Below are 12,174 nucleotides of genomic sequence, written 5' to 3' on the forward strand. Positions count from 1 at the left end.
GCTGGTGGGCCCCATGTTGGTGACTCCTGAGTAGGGGGATGCATCCTGTTAAACTTCCTCATAGCACACACACATCGTTTTCTTGCAAGCATTTCCCGCATCTGAGCACTAGTGCATGCTTCCAGCTCCAGCTCCAAACTGAACCACTCAACCTGTGGACTCCTGGCGGTATCATTAAAGGGCTTGTTGTTCTCCAGGCGGCGTCCATCCCTGCACCAGAGGCTTGCAAGTGAAGGGCCGAACCCTGACACTACTACAAGTCTGCCGAGCTACTTTCCCTGAATCACACCCTTCCCGGCAAGGTCTGCTGTCAATCATTCCCCGCCACCCTACGCCTGGAGGTGCACTTTTGGGCGGCCGCGGCCGCGGCCCACAGATACACACCCACAACTCACGGGCATGATGAAAGTGGCGCCTTTTCTTTCCAGCTCCGCACAAAAACCCAACAACCCCAAAGCACCCCTCGTGCAGCCCAACCAGCGCGACTCCTCGCTCCTGCCAGCAGCAGGCAAGCGCCCCAGCAACGTAGCCGCATATTTTGCCGGCGAGGGTCTTGGACAAAGCCAACAGAAGGGTCCTTGTTAGCCGGCTACTCCCTGGAGAGGGAGGGTGGGAAGGGAGAGCGCGCGCAAGAAGGAGTGAAGTGGAGAGGGGGCGGCGGCGGCGGCGGGGTGGAGCTGGGCTCTTTCTGTCTCCCTCTCTCCCGCTGCCTGTCTCCTCCTCCGCCTGCAAAAGCTGAGGGAGCGAGGGCGGGAGCAGCCGGAGCCGGCGGGAGGGGATGCAGCGACTTTGCGAACACTTTGCAACTCTCCCTCGCCGGAGGCAGCGCTTCTCCCCGGCCTCGCCGCTGGCTCCCCCTGAAGCGCAGGTCGCGGCCGGGCCGCTGGGGAAGAGATCCAGGAACCCCGGCCAAGGAAAGGAACGCGCGTCTTCTGAGGGGAAGAGAGGTGGAGAAGGAGGAGGAGGAGGGGGGACTCCTTTCCTCGTCTCCAGGGCGCGCCCTCCCGCCTGACCTCGCGCACCCGGCGCCTCAGAGGGGGAACCTTGCAAGCGGCTTTCCTCCGCAAAAGACGGCGAGCCGGAGTGGATGGTCCCCAGGTTGCTGCCGCCGGCTGCCTCGAAGTCCCTTTCGGGACAAAGGCTCCCCGGAGCCGGCCCTTCCTCGGAAAGAGGCTGCGAGGATCCCGCGTACGGGTAAGGAGGAGGAGGCGAGAGATCTCGCGCCCCAGCCGCGCCTCCCGCGCGCTGCCACGCGGGGCTTCCCCGGCCGGCTGCGCCCTTGTCTTCTTTCTGCCGCTTTTCACGCTCTTTTGTTTCTCGGTGGCGGACGAGTCCTTTTGTGCTGTGCGCTGGTGGGTTTCTAGCTTCTCGGATGTGTCGGGAGGGAAGGGAGGAAGGAGCCAAGCCTGGTGGCGCATCCTGATGCTCGGAAAGCAGGACAAGGGGCTTTCCTTCCTTTAGAGACAGAGAGAGGGAGACCCCAAATTCCCAAGCGGCTGGCGAAGTTTTGTCGGAAGAGAAAGTAGCAGCAGGCTTTTGTTTTCCTATGGTTCCTAAGTTGGATTTATTTTATTATAGGGCTCCATGCTTAGAGAGCAAAGCACCTTTAAAGTTGCATTGGTGATAGAAATACGCCTGTGTTTTAAATCTCTGGCGCTGAATAGGACTTGGAAGGGCTTAACTTTTGGATTGCGCCTGTAGATATTATTTTTGACATAGTCTGTTGTATTGCTGAAGTGCTTGAAACACAGAAGAAGGGAGACTTTACCTGAAGTTGTTAGGGTTTTTTTTTTTGTCACATACTGGCATAAGATGCAAGATGTGGGCTTTTGAATTGTACAGAGCTCTTCCTAACCAGAAGGTTGTGGTGCTGAATGGGAGTTTTCAGACAAGCAACTTGTACACTGTGTTTCAGAGATTAGTTGCTGGTCGGAACAAAAGTATGTTTCTCAAGGCCTCATCAGACAAAACGAAGGGCGCAGTTCACCAGGCGTTTATTCTGCATCAGCCCCATTGAAAGGAATGTCAGCTTTGCCAGGGTGCTCCCATTCCATCATCATCATCACCATCATTAATTAAATTTGTATACCACCCTATACCCACAGGTCTCAGGGCGGTCAATAGGGATGGTATCAAACATTTTCTAAACAAAGGCTAGTTCTGTGTAGCAATAACTCATATGGAGCTTATAATGTATGATAAATGTACACAGTTTCATATCACCATGTGTACATCTGGCAAAACAGATATGTATTGGAGTTCACACCATTTCTGCATGGAAGTAGCTATCGTCCAGAGAATTCATCACATGTGAAGTGGTCCTCTCTTGCATTATATTCCCTGTAACAAAATGACTATGATGCCTGCTTTACAGATGGGGAACTGAAACCATCGGCAATCAGTGCAAACATTCAGAAAAGGTATTGTGGTATAGTCCTTCCGTGACATCACTACATAATACCGGAGGCATGTGGTACAGTTCTTCCATTACATTACCACTAAATAATACTGGAGATGTATTTCCCTGCAGCAGAATTTTCCTGAGCGTTAAGGACAATCATGTTAAAGAGAGAAAGTTGGCATACAATCACCTTCCTCAAATCATAGCTTTCTGTTTGTATAAAGTTATTGACATGGAGGAGCATTTAAACATGACAGCCCCACACCTGTTTTCTGAAGTGGTGCAGTCATGGGGTGGGGTGGGACAGTCTCAACATGCATTTTATTTCTGGGCAGCGAGCTAACCAAGTTCTCAGAGGTAAAAGTGCGCAGGGACTTGTTCATCGTTCTGCCCACTAAACTCTCAAGGTACCTAAGCTGCTGTATGGACCGCAGGGGAGTTATTGTGGTACATGAATGCCATCTGTCTTGTGGGTATCTGATGCACTGATCTGAAAAGTGAATGGGAAGTAAATGCAGAGATTACCAGAATCATATCATAAGAGTAAGATGGTCTCCGTTGCCAGAATTTCCAAGAACAAGACCTTTTGTTGCCCTTTTTTACTCTGAAGTGATACCCGACCCCACAGACCTCCTGCATTTAAGACATAATCCAATATGTTTGGCAGAAGGATAGGAGAGTAGCAGCCTCATTCCTGACCACTGGAAGTTTTGTTGTGCAATCCTTTGGTTTCTGCAGTTTCTCTGGGTATTGGCCACACATTTTCAAGTATAACTTCATAGGTGCCAAAGTACAGAAACTTACTTTTTTCCTGGTTAATTTTTTTAGGAAGCTGAATTCTGCACACACAACTTTTACTGATAGTCATAGCCACTAGACAGAAGTTCTTCTGCAAAAGACATAGAAGACAACATCCAAAGAAAAATAGTGCTTATGTATTTGTTATATTTGCACCCCACTTTTATTCTAGGGGACGCGGGTGGCGCTGTGGGTTAAACCACAGAGCCTAGGGCTTGCTGATCAGAAGGTCGGTGGTTCGAATCCCCGCGACGGGGTGAGCTCCCGTTGCTCGGTGCCAGCTCCTGCCAACCTAGCCGTCAAAGTGCACGTAGATAAATAGGTACCGCTACAGCGGGAAGGTATATGGCATTTCTGTGTGCTGCTCTGGTTCGCCAGAAGCAGCTATATAAAATATATCACACTCAGTGGGTTTTACCATATGATGCTGCTGAGAGATAAGGGATAAGTGAGATTTAGCTGAAGGTGAGAAATCCAAGCAAATTCTATAGTTCATCTTTGTAAGCAATCATACATTTGGTAGCAGTGTTAGCAGTCCCTATGGGCCTTCCAAACTGTAAGGTTGAAGTTCTTTATTTTCCAACTTCGGAATACAATATGCGTTTTCTACAGACAAGCTTTTCAGATGCTTTGTCTGAAAAAGAAGCGCTTCATTAAAACCAAAACCGCATACATAATGTAAATTGCCAGCAGATTTCAATAGAAGCAATACTGGTGGTAGGAAATGACAGGCACAAAGGCACGATAAAGCCTTTGTTTGGACTAGAGGACTACAGCATATGATAAGCTTTTGCCAGATGAGGGTCTCCTGTAACAATGATCTTTAATTGACTAAATAAGGGAAGACATTCATTGGAGTGAAAAGGAAGGCTCACGCTTTGAAAGCTGGTGGGAACAAAGGATGGTTAGGGTGTGCCTGTACTAGCTCCTCTTGTTGCATTTCTTGTCATTTCAGTCCAGTTTCCTCCTCACTGCCTTGGCCCACATTTTTTGCACATACTTTTCTTGTATGCATGAGAATCCACTTCCCAGGATTGAGGGCCACTTAAAACAAAAAACCAAAAAAAAGCCCAATGCATTTTCTCAAGGGAAGCTGGTCACCTCTGCACTTAATGCCATCATTTGAGAGCAAAAAGAATGGGGTGAGGTGCTCTGAAATGTTCTTATGGAGTTGCTACATAGCTATGATTGATCAAGCTCCGTGGTGATTTAATATTTGCCCTTCGAATAGAAATTAGCATTAGAAATTTGCAAGGTGCAGTGGTGGGATTTGCCTGTGCCTAACCAATTTTCAAAATGCAAAAGGCTGTGGCACTGAAGGAGTAGAGGGCAAGGTGAGAAGTTTGGATGAGCGATGTTCAGGGAAAATATTTGTCCAAAACAATTGCCAGATGGTTAGCTCCTCTTTAAAGAGGTTTTAGCTTTCCACAAGAAATGAAGGAAGAGGACACAGCACATGGAATTAAAGGAAGGAAGATGATAGCAGCACATGCAGTTAACAGCTCTTCCCGACCCTGCTTCTTCACAAAGGAACGTATGTAGATTTGTAGATTGAGCGAGTTATGGACTCTTTTCTTGTCACATTAGAGAAAGACTGCAATTCACGTTGCCAGCTCATGTACTAATTTTCTTCCAATTATGATATTAACGCTTCAAAGGAAAGTGCTCCAATCATACACCTACATTCGCACTGTGGTCTCAGTTCATATATTTTCACCCTGATCTCAAGGAGGACGTCAGTTTTTAAAGGCATACCTGATTGCTACAAAACTCATAATACTGGTAGTCTTTGCTCAGTCCACACAAATGCCTACCTTTCCATTCTTTGGATTCAGGGTGTTATGAGCTAGTTGCAAGGCAATCTGTACACAAGGAGGAGTAATGTGAGTGTGCAAAACCACACTTCTTATTTTGGAGGTGCTGCTTCTCACACTACCCAGAAGCCTCCAGGAGGACATGCCATTAGTGATCGGCTTCTGTCCTGAGGGAGGAAGACTGAGAGAATTTGTAACTATATCCTGCCTTTAGAGTCATGACAAATGCCATTCTGATTTTACACTGATACCCGGTCCTACACATCTCCTCTGCTTCTCTTTCAAAAAAATAAATAAATCTCATGTTCTCATCTGTTTAACTGCCTGTTTATTGATTCATTCCTTAGCTGGCAGGCTGTGGCCTCAACAACAGGCTACACCAGGCTTTTCTTGACTATGTGGTTTTAATTTGTCATTTATTTATTTCTGAGGGATAGCAGTGGTGTACATAGAAATATTTAAAGGAGCCGCCATGACTCATTGCATAGGTTACTGGATTTCGGTGTATGCGTGTCCTACATTGGAAAGATTTGAGGAAAGCCTTGTGTCTGAGCTTCTCCTGCTTTACAGGATTATTGTGAATATAACAGTGAAATGTTCTACCATTTAGAAGCGATACTAGTAATAACAAGTATTCTCCAGTAAAAAAAGAAAGAAAATAATCTAGATGCCTGTTCCATGTATATACAGTGGCGCCTCGACTTACAAAGGCGATCCGTTCCGCGGTGCTCTTCGTAAGTCGAAGTATTTGGTTGTTGAAGCGCCCGTTCTGTGCATGTGCGATTATGCGTGAAGCGCGATTTTGCGTTTCTGCGCATGCGGAGACCGCGCACACCGCTTCTGCGCAGGTGCAGAATGTGCGCGTGGCGAAAATACTTCCGGGATTGTCGACTTCGGAAGTCGAAACCTTCGGAAGTCGAGGCATTCGTATGTCGAGGTACCACTGTATTAATTCGCAAGTGAAATTCAAAGGTAACTTTGTGTTTTTGTTTTTGAAAAGGGACATGATGTTATCACCTAGACAATTAGCTACTTGTCCAGAATGTGCCAGACTCTGGAAAAGAGGACTTGCTCAGAAACATCCAGCAATGACCTCATCCTTCAGGCCAACCTTCTCCCTTTCAGGTGTGGAAAGTTCTCCTTCTGTCCTCCACAAAACCACTCAGTGGTGGAAAAAAAATGAGCCTGGACATCATTCTGGATCTGAATGTTCCTGGGAGGCTTCTGCTTCAGGGCTGGCAGAGGCAGGTTCACGTAAATTCCATCCATGGTATTTCTCTTCCAGCTTGGATCTCAGCCACTGTGATTGGAAGCTGTGACTTCTGTTGACACAGTTGATCGCTGCAGCCAAATTCTGGGATGGAGAGACAGACACATGGGTATATTCTTCAGAGAGAGCATGTGAGGACTTCTGTGGATAATTCCTGTTAGTATTCAGAAGCATTATCCACATAAATCCCTCATTCATCTAACGGGAGAATAGGGTGTTGTGTATATGTAAACTGCAGCATTTCATCCTACCTTAGAGTCCGGGGAGGAGGGGGGCGGCGGCACAGGGAAACGATTGGGTAAGCCCTTGCTCCCTCATGGTATTAGTGCTCGGTGCCTTTCCCACCTACTAATTGGGGAGATTTATGGTTCCCAAAGTGGATGTTGAAAAAACAATTATTTTTCCTGGTAACTTTTACAAACCCGATTTGATGCTTGGACTGGAAATGGAGCAAGGTTTCCTGGAAATGTTCACCCCCAGACGCTGGGATATTCAGCGTTCACCAGGAATATGACAATGGATTGATTTACATGAAGGAATTCTTTCTTAGCACTTCCTTGCCTCCCAAGAGCTGCCTTGGGGTGGTGGTGGGGAAACTGAGCACACTAGCTGCTTTAAGGTGGTAAAACAGAAGCAAAGGCAGATTCCAAAATAGCTTGAAGGAACAGTCGTCCCATTCAGTGGCTTCTCTGGGCTCTCGGTTGTAAGGGAGGGTGGGAAAAAATCAACAAGTCAAAAGGGGCATGTTTCACTTCCCCCCCCCCACTCCCCCTTCCCATAACAGCTGAGTAGCAATCTGTGGGCACATATTTTACAGTATATAGGGAGAGAAGGAATTTGTTTTATAAAAACACAATCTCGGAAAAAAAGCAACGCAGTGTTTGAAACCAGAATATCCCGACCTGGAAAAACAGTTTGTTGAGACACAGATGTAGGTTTGTGGTTTTGAACATGCCCTAAAGGCACAGCAGGGAAGAGTGTGAACAGAGCAAGCCAACATTGTATTTTGCTGTAGGAGGAAGCAAAGGATCAGCAGCCAGATGCACCTCTGTTGTCTTTAACGGCAGGAATTCCAAGGCCAAAGCCTCCTGCTCTTGGGCGAACTCACAGCTTAGCAATAAGTTTCCCAGCCATTCCTGGTGGTCTGCAGACCATGGCATGTAAGACATCATGTTTTTCACTTAACACCACCTCCAGCCTGAGGTCTGCTGTGTAATCTCTAAGGGTGCCATTTAGGTATACATAGCATGAGTGATGAGCCCACAGGGAACATGCACTTAGCTCTAGCTCTCTCTCTCTCTCTCTCTCTTTCCTAAACAGATAACCTTCCTCAGAGAATCTAGCTGGGAGCAACCACTTCTTTTTCCAGGAGAAGCCCAATTACGCAGAGCGCTGATTGGCTGGCCTTTGTGATAGGCCCAAAGCCACACTCTCCTGCCTCTTCAGTCTGCTTTGTGTAACGCTGATTGGTTAGTCCTTGTGGCAAGTCACAGAGCCATTCTCCCCTCCTGCCAAGCTGTATTTAAAGTTCTTTTTTTTTTTTGCGTGTTCAGACCTAGAGACCTCCCCCCTAAATAAATTCACACTTGACACAAATTTTGGTTTGGTTTTTGGCAGAATTTAGGCCACAACTTTGATTACAGAAAGTGAGTGGTTGCATAGGCTCTGGTTCGACTAGCTCCCTGCACCCTCGCAAGTAGCGCTGACTTAGGGCACCAGCAAAGGGTGAACACCTGGATAGGTGGAAAGCCGGGAACAGACTATGTCTGCCACCCAGATGTCCCCCTGGACTCAGGCACGGGCACAACCCCCTCACAGGGGTTGACCAAACCATTTTGTCCCTGGATTCCTTTAACAGAATACCCTTCACATGGGGATGGCGAGAGCATTCCCCCATCCCTATCACCTGAACCAGAGCCTATCCACAACCTTACAAGTTGTGACAATTTGCTATGCGGCAGGCAAAGCCCAAATGGCACTAGCCAATCAGCCAAGTGGGGAAAATTCCTGCCATGCCCCTGTCCCAACGACAGACGACACACGACGGCATAGCAAGATCAAGCGCAACAAAGCCCTAAAAGTAGGGAGAGGTGGGCGGGTGTTCCGAATGCACGCCCTGAAAGAGGAAGCTCTGGGTCATGTGCATGGGTGTATATATAGGTCCCTCGATCCGTTTGGTCTGTGCCCCATTGGCCAGATTGAACCCAACACCAAGGGACCTACCAATTGGGTGTTGTGGCTGACCAATCTTGCCCACCCACAACACAGGTGGTCGGTCTCCAGGTCTCACCGCAACATGTGCCCTCTTTGAGGGAGGACCTGATTAAATGTATCCGTGTTTTTTAAAGAAGGTTCTGAATGAAATTTAATTGGATGAATGTGCCAGTGTTTTTTTTGGGGGGGGGGGTAGGGGTGGCAGGGGATTGCAAAACCAAAACATGTGGTGGTGGGAAGGAGAAGAGAAAATCATTGCTAGCTAGGTATTAGTGTGAATAGAGGAGTAAAGCTGGGAAAAAGCAGAGTTTAAAGTTGGGTCAAAATGATTAAGAAAAAACACACTGCACCATTCGCAAGTGTCAAGATGGGGGTTAGTTTCATGGGGAAAACCCTCATTGAGCATGGACTACTCCATGCATGTAGAATTGCTCTTGTGAGAGTTTTTGTAGGGGGGAGGGAATGGTGCCCCCCCTCAACATTAGGCACAATGTTCTTTGTCAGATGCGCCATTCTGAGCAGAGGTCTGTAATGATGTGGTGGTGTTTTGACAAGGAAGTTAAAGAGATGGTCTCTGAGGAAAATAAACAAGCATGACCCTGAAGCTGACCTTCCTTGAACTTCAGAGAGATAGTGAAAAGAAAATGTCAGAGCAGAGTTATCGATTTTACAGTTGTAGGATATCTGTGTGGCTTTTTCTTCCCAATTCTTTCAATTTCTGAATGTGTAGCACGGGTGAAGAAATTACTGTTTCATCTCTCCCTCCTTCTGATCAGGGCCAGTCCTGGAATACTACGCTTACAAGGGTTCTTTGTGGGAAAGTGGTGGCACAAGAATAGAATGTGAGGTCATTGCTTTTTCAAGGAAAGGATGTTGCATTATATGTATTGCAATATACAGCATTGCATCGGGGTAGGATATCAGCCCTACTGAGTGACGCTGCCTGCATCCCGGCTGATCTAGGGTAACGTACTCTTGGCTCCAGGCAGCCATTGCATAATCAGGACTCAAATCTACTTGCTGCCTCTTTCTGCTTCCCTACTCATCACTAGTGGATATTATCCCAAATCCAAGTACAGTACGCAGATGACTCATCAGGAGTCCACATATGAATAGATTTCTTACCCAAGGCAATTTTGTTTGTTTTTTTGTGAAAGCGAACATCTCCTCTTTCTAGACTCATTCTGGTAGAAGTGGGTTGAAGAGGGAGGCATAGAATGTCCATAATTATTTATGCATTTTTTCCCCAAAATTGTATTTGCGAGGATCGTTTTGAGGCAAGCAGTAGATCGTTTTCATTTTAAGAAGCTTTGGCATTAAGCCTCTCCTTTACTGTTCCTTCAGGGTTATGATGACTTTTCCTTCAGACAGCTGTTGCAGGAAAGAAGAGCTTAACTTAGGCAAGGACACACTAATCTCTCTCTTCTTTTTGCTTTTTAATTATATTTTCTTTCTGTGTCTCTGTGCATGGTCTAGTTGATCCTTAATGCCACCATGCCAAGTCCACCAGAGATTTCAGTTGAAATGGGCTTGTAACATTAACAGTAAAATCCTGTGCACATCTACTTAAAAGTCAGTTCTGTTCAATTCGGATTGAGGCCGCAGTCCTATGCGCTCTTCCTTGGAACTGAACCCCATTGAAAACTGTGGAAGTTTCTTCTGAGTGAACACACATAGGATTGCACTGCTTGCATCCTCTTCATTGCTGTACTCCATTGTGCTTGCAGAATGATTGCAGATGCACAAAGAAAAAACAAACAAAAGCTGCATGGCTTCTTGGCAGAGAGAGATAGACGAAAGGGCTTTAAATTGTGTAATTACAGCTTTCTCTAAACACATTAAAAATACGAATAATATACACAAGAATGGAAGCCAAGGTTCCAGGCATGAACTGCTTCACTGCTGTGGGCTGAGTTAGGTCGCGACTGAAAGATGAGTAGGATGAAAAGGTAATAGACTGGCTTTGGGAAATTGCAGACCTTTCACCAGAGCCAAAACCAAACAGATGCTGCATTCACCCAGGAACAGCAGTAAGAAGAACCTTCTCTCAGTGGTTAAGGACCCTTGCGGAATCTCCAACCCTTGGACCAGCCATCTCTCTGTTTGCATGTTTGAAAAACTGGAAGTGGGAAGCTGAGATAGGCTACAGATTTCAAACATTCTCATTGGTTGGTGAACATCTTTCTAGTCTTTATGGCGTCCCGGGTGTCTGCAAGCATGCACATCTGACCACCACTGAACATGAACATCATTAGCATGAATAGTGGGTGGTTCTGTCGGAAAGTTAAGAAAGTAACGGACTGGTTTGGGACATGTAGTGCCTTTCGGATGAGAAAGACCACTCTGCCAAATGCCCCACACCCCTAGGAATAGCAACAGGGGAAGGTCTTTCTAAATGCAGAGTTAAGGGTTTTTGAAATAGCCAGCAGAATACATTTGAAAATTCCTGTATCAGAAAGGCAGGTTAGGCCATGATGCATATTTCACCACTCCCACCATTGACTGGGCGTCTAACACGTTTGCAATACCTTAGAAAATCCCTACACAGTTCAGTATAAAAGAATAAAAGCCAGAAATATATGTGCAGTTGTATGAGACTATAAAGCAAACAGATCAACTAAATATCACATAAGCAGAGAATTGCTACGCAGCCAACAGTACATTTTCCCTTTGATGACCGTACGTCTAGTTTGATGTTTTCTCACCAATTTTCTGATGCAGCCCAATTGTATGCATGTTTGCTTAGGAATAAGTCCCACTAATCACAGTGGGGCTTTCTTCCAGGGAGATGTGCATATGATTGCAGCCTTAGGCTGAACTCCGCAGCCTAGTCTAACCAGACATGCATAGGATTCTACTGGTAATGATTCATTAGTGGGAGCTCCAGACGTAATGTGTTAGATCTCCCTTTTTGGCCAATTCACACGAGCATTTTCTGATGCTGCTCTGAACCCGATTGCAGCACTTTGGGGCGCATGTGTTGGAAAATCCAAATTTTGTACCTAGGCAGCCCAGTTCTATGTCAAGAGAAACTGAATCTCACAAATAATATGTTAATTTGCTTATTTTGTGTACACATTTGCTTATTTTGCACAATTTTGCTTCCTTTAGTCATAGGATGTGATTAAGTCCTATTCAGGGCTGAATGCCAGTTAGGGGGGGGTCACCACCATAGCTGCCAAGTTATCCCTTTTTTACAGGGATTTTCCCTTATGCTGAATAGGCTTCCTCAAGAGAAAAGCGAAAACTTGGCAGCTATGGTCACCACTCCCCCCCCTTCCTCTGCCTTTTCGACACCTACTTCCTCAGTTCCCCATGCATAGTGAGTTCTATCTCCAGGCAAGCAAGCATTCTGAGCATCCTTCAGTTTGGTATCAGCATGGATGGCACCCAGAGAACAGTGCCCAGTCTACCATTGGCTCTTTGTTGAATTTGGGGATAGGGTGCTGCTGCTAGAGGCAGTGCTGTCAACACAACCTGTGGTGGCTTCAAGGGCTGATAACGTGAAACATCATATGGCTTCGTGATGATGCCATGCGTTCTGCTTTCATGTTCGTTGACTGCCATACAAAAATACTGTTTGTCTAAAGTCACCATATAACTTTGCTATATGGATATCCTTAAAAAAAAAAAAACAACAACCAACATTTTGAAGCAGGGAGCATTTTCAGGTGGTG

At 46.3% G+C, this 12,174-nt stretch overlaps 1 protein-coding gene across 1 annotated transcript in view; it reads left to right on the top strand.

The window, feature by feature from the left end:
• Window positions 1-735: 735 nt before the first annotated feature.
• Window positions 736-12,174, top strand: part of CHST3 (carbohydrate sulfotransferase 3) — a 45,933-nt gene continuing 34,494 nt past the window's right edge. The window contains exon 1 of the mRNA XM_035138395.2: window positions 736-1,194. The gene's annotated coding sequence lies outside the window, so the exon portion shown is untranslated. The remainder of the gene's footprint in view (window positions 1,195-12,174) is intronic.

The sequence above is a fragment of the Zootoca vivipara genome, chromosome 5 (genome assembly GCF_963506605.1).
Source record: "Zootoca vivipara chromosome 5, rZooViv1.1, whole genome shotgun sequence".
NCBI lineage: Eukaryota > Metazoa > Chordata > Lepidosauria > Squamata > Lacertidae > Zootoca > Zootoca vivipara.